The sequence below is a fragment of the Sceloporus occidentalis genome, unplaced genomic scaffold (assembly GCF_023333645.1).
Source record: "Sceloporus occidentalis isolate IW3139 unplaced genomic scaffold, rSceOcc1.0.p SCAF_22, whole genome shotgun sequence".
NCBI classification, from domain to species: domain Eukaryota; kingdom Metazoa; phylum Chordata; class Lepidosauria; order Squamata; family Phrynosomatidae; genus Sceloporus; species Sceloporus occidentalis.
The window spans coordinates 7,329,460-7,334,145 of record NW_028317002.1 but is presented as its reverse complement, the minus strand read 5'-3'; positions in this window follow the sequence as shown (position 1 = coordinate 7,334,145).

Below are 4,686 nucleotides of genomic sequence, written 5' to 3'. Positions count from 1 at the left end.
AAGGAGGTAATGTAAGTCTACGAAGGACGAGATTCAAGTCCCATGGAACCATCCTGGTAACAGAACGAGGACGCATCCGGACGATGGCGTTGACAAAACGTCTGACCGCAGGCAGAGATATAAGCTTGAACCCCAGGAGAGCACTGATGGCAAAAATATGCACCCTGATAGTGGAAGGTTGAAGTCCACTGTCGAATCCCTCTTGGAAGAAGTCCAAAATGGAGGCAGAGGAACAGGAAGATGCCAAAATTCCCTTGGAGCAACACCAACCCTGAAATCTGTTCCAGATCTTAATGTATCACAGAGCGGTAACCTTCTTTCTACTCTGCAGAAGCGTCTCAGCCACAGGAAAAGAAAAACCTTGCGCTCTCAGCAGTTCGCGTTCAATCTCCAGGCCGTCAGGTGGAACATGGCAGTGTTTGGGTGTAGGAATGAACCCTGAAGGTCTCTCCAAGCCGGGAGCTTCAGAGGGGGAGAGAGACTTAGAGTGCCAGACTCGCTTCGGCCAGTCTGGTGCTATCAGGATCACGGAGGCATGGTCCATCTTGATTTTCCGTAGGACCCTGGAGACCAGAGCAAACAGAGGAAAAATGTAGGCGAGACGGAAATTCCAGTCCTGTGCGAAGGCATCTATCGCCAAGGGATGATCCTGAGGCCTGAGGGAAAAGAAGACAGGAATCTCAGTATTGTCTCTGGATGCCATAAGGTCGATCTCGGGTAAGCCCCACCGTTGGACGATGAGGTCGAAGGCTGCCGGATGCAGAGCCCACTCGCCGCTCGGCACAGGAGTTCTGCTCAGGAAATCCTCTTGAGAATTTAGAGTTCCTCTGAGGTGGACAGCAGACAGAGTCATGTGACGGGACTCTGCCCAAAAGGAAATCCTGAGCGATATACGGAGAAGTTGAGGACTTCTTGTGCCCCCCTGTCTGTTGACATAGGCTACCACTGCCTGATTGTCGGAGCGAAGCAAAATGTCCTTGCCGGCGAGCAGATGCTCCCAGTGATGCAGAGCTCTTTCTACTGCAAGCAACTCCAGACAGTTCGAGGGAAGAAGTTTCGTAGCTGGAGACCAGAGACCCTGCACGAACAGGTTCTGAAACGTAGCTCCCCATCCTCTGATGCTGGCGTCGGTGGTGAGAAGTCCCTTGGAGACAGGAGACCAACTCCTCCCTGCGGCGAGGACATCCCGTCGGAACCACCAGGAGAGGGAGGCTCTGACATGCCGAGGAAGACAGACGTGCCGGTCCAGAGCCAATGGGTTGTCTTCTAGATGGTTGAGGACAAATCTTTGAAGAACTCTCATGTGGGTCAGAGCCCAGGGCACCGCATACTTTGCGGAGACCATCTTGCCCAGCAGGGACATGCATAACCGTAAGGAGCTGCGGTGCGCAGAGCGAATCCTGCGTACTAGGAATCGAATTCCCTTGATCCTGGCAGGAGGAAGGTAAGCTTTCCCGGAGCAGGAATCCAGGCGAAGACCCAGGAACACTAGTTGTTGAGAGGGAACGGTGCAGGATTTGTCCCAGTTCAGAATCCAGCCGAGATCTTGCAACGTGTCGACCACCGTAGAAAGGTGAGCCCGAAGAATCCGCCCCGACCGGGCACGGATAAGCCAATCGTCCATATAAGGAATGACTGAGATTCCCTGAACTCGGAGACGGGCCACCACGACTGCCAAGAGTTTTGTGAAGACTCTTGGGGCCGCTGACAATCCGAATGGAAGGGCTTGAAACTGAAAATGCTGGACAGGAATGCCCGAGGAATCGCCACTCTCAGGAAACGTTGATGAGATGGATGGATGGGAACGTGGAAATATGCATCCTTCAGATCTAATGAAGCCATGAAGTCGTTGAGGCATAAGGTGTCGAGGGTGGATCTTACGGTTTCCATCTTGAACCGAACAAACTGGAGGTGACTGTTCAAAAATCGCAAGTCTATGCTTAGGCGAAGACCTCTCGGTCTCTTGGTGACCAGAAAAACCGGAGAATAAACCCCTTGGCCCAGTTCTGGCCAAGGGACAGGAACCAGAACTCTGAGGTCTGTCAACTGCTGAATGGTAGATAACAGGACAGAGCGCCTTGCCTGGTCTGGTGTAAGGTGGGAGATCAAAAAACGGTCTGAAGGTCTGGTCCGAAATTTAAGTCAATAGCCGTGCGATACAATGGCTCTCACCCAAGGATCTCGGGTGAGTGAGAACCAACTGTCCCTGAAAAATCGGAGCCTTCCTCCCACCGGAATGGAGGAGGCGTCATGCAGCGTTCTTGGGGTCTTGAAACGCTTTGGGGAAGGGACTTCTGTCAAATCTCCCCCTTCCACGAGGGAATCTGCCTCGGAAGCTTTGTTCTCTGGACGAGGGGTTGAAACTAGAACCATGGCCTCTAGATTGTCCTGGGAAGAAAGGCCAAAAGGACTGCCGTCTTTTCGAAGGAGGCTTTTGCTGAGGCATCCAAAGCTTGTCCCCTGTGGGTTTTCTCCAAAAGGGACTCCAGTTCTTCCCCGAATAAAGTCTTACCCTTAAAAGGGATATTAAGAAACCTTTTCTTAGAGGCATTATCCGCCGCCCAGGCCTTAAGCCACAAGGCCCTCCTAGCTGCAACTGAAAGTGCCGAAGCTCTGGCTGTCATTCTGATGTTTTCGATAGAGGCATCACAGAGAAAATCCATCGCCAGTTTCACGGCAGCAATATTCTTGAGGATAGTTTCCCTGGAGGTCTTGGCAGCAATATCCTCTTCGATCTGAGAGAGCCAAATCTTGACAGCTCTGGAAACTGAGGCAGAAGCAATTCCAGGTTTAAGGACAGCAGCTGAAGCTAGAATGATTTCTTAACTGCAGCTTCGGCTTTCTTTTCCATCTGGTCAGAGAAATGAGAGCCATCCTCAAGCGGCAGAGTAGTCTTCCTGGAGACCCTCATAACAGCAGTATCTACCAGCGGGGTAGCACAAAACTGAGCAAAGTCCTTATCAAAGGGAAACATACGTTTAACCCGTCTGGACAGGTTAACCCTCCTTTCCGGGTGGTTCCATTCCTGCTTGATAATGTCAGATAGCGCAGGATGAACAGGAAACGAGCCAGACTGCTTGGAGAAGCTGGCACCTAAGAAAGGGTCACTCTTCTGGGTGGAGACCTCCTCCAAATGCATAGCTGACCTCACAGCAGAAATTAAAGTCTCAATCTCTTCTACCGGGAACAAAAATGAAGTTTCCTCCCGGATCTCTCCTTCCTCCGAGGAACCTTCCTCTACCTCAGGATAGTCAAACTCAGAGTCTGAGAACACAGGCTGATGCCCCAGGAGAGCAGGGTCTTGTGCCGCTGGAAGGTGGTGATAGGCAGGAACAGGAACAGTCTGATGGAAGGCATCTCTTCTTTAAGCCAGGTCAAAAACTCCCTACCCCCAGACGGCTTAGAATCCGCTACAGATCTCAGGCAAGCGGAGCAGAGCTTCTTCCTAGAATCCTGCAAAGCCTTGTGACACCCGGAGCATTGGGCGTGTTTAGACTTCATAACAGCCTTCTTAGGTTTGTCCTCGACAGAGAGCTGAAATTAGGCTGTAATCTGCAACAGCAGAGAATTTGGCGCCAAAAATTTGAATTCTGACCGAGAACGAGGCCCGAAAGCCCGAAACCGGAAGTCAGGAGACTCCAATATGGGCTTACTGACAGCGGCGGCAAGCCTCCCTGGACATAGGAGGTGCCGGCATACACGCTGGCTACTCCCCAAACACAGCCGGCAGAACTGCCGCGCTACCACGGGGACAACGGATCCACCGCGGCCGCGACCACCGACGGGACGACGGAGCCACCGAGACGGCGGCGCCGCAGCCGCGAACACCGCCGACACAGTCAAGGACCCGTCAAGGCGACGCAGCACCAGCCATCCGGCAAAGGTACTTGGTATCCCCCAGGAATGGGGGCTTAGCCCCGGGATAACGGCTCAACCTAGAGCCGGAGAAAACAAAAAGGGAAGACGAGTCCCCCTACCTGATGTAGGGCAGGAAAACACTGGTGTTAGTAGGAGGGGAGGGCCCTTTTAAAGTTTTTGAGTCCTGCCCCTATCTCAGGTACGAAGTAGGAGTCTATCCTTAGTGTCACCTGGAATGGCAGGGAAAATCCATGTTGGCTTTACATATACACAAGGAGGAACACACATCAGCCATGATTACTAAATGACATCTCACAAATAAACTGTACCATTTAAAAGTGTGGTTATAAATATTCAATACGTTGTCATGAAATTGTGTTTTTCGTAGTTTTTTTCAAAATTCTGTAAGACGGTGTAAAAGGATAAGGTTTGTATGTATAAATAATTTTTATGAGCTTGGATTACAATATAACTATTTAGCCACTCTTGAAATGATGAAGTTGCGAACTGATAGAGGGAGACCTCATTATTAATAAGGGTCGTATATATAAAATTGTTCACAGGACAAGCCTTGTCCTTGAAGAAAAAGACTTCAGGAATAAGCAAAAAGTTTATTGAACAAAAATGTGTCTTAAATAGTTGAACATAAATATCAAATACTCCAAAAACTGGACACGAGGTATTAGTTACCGTTTTTTTACATTAAGGCCTATTCAGGTTTAACAGAGAGACTCCACGAAATAACAAGATTAGAGAGATACCTCTCACGTGACATGCCTTATCGCTTCTAGGCAATTACATGGAAAGACCCAGAAAACAACAATTCTG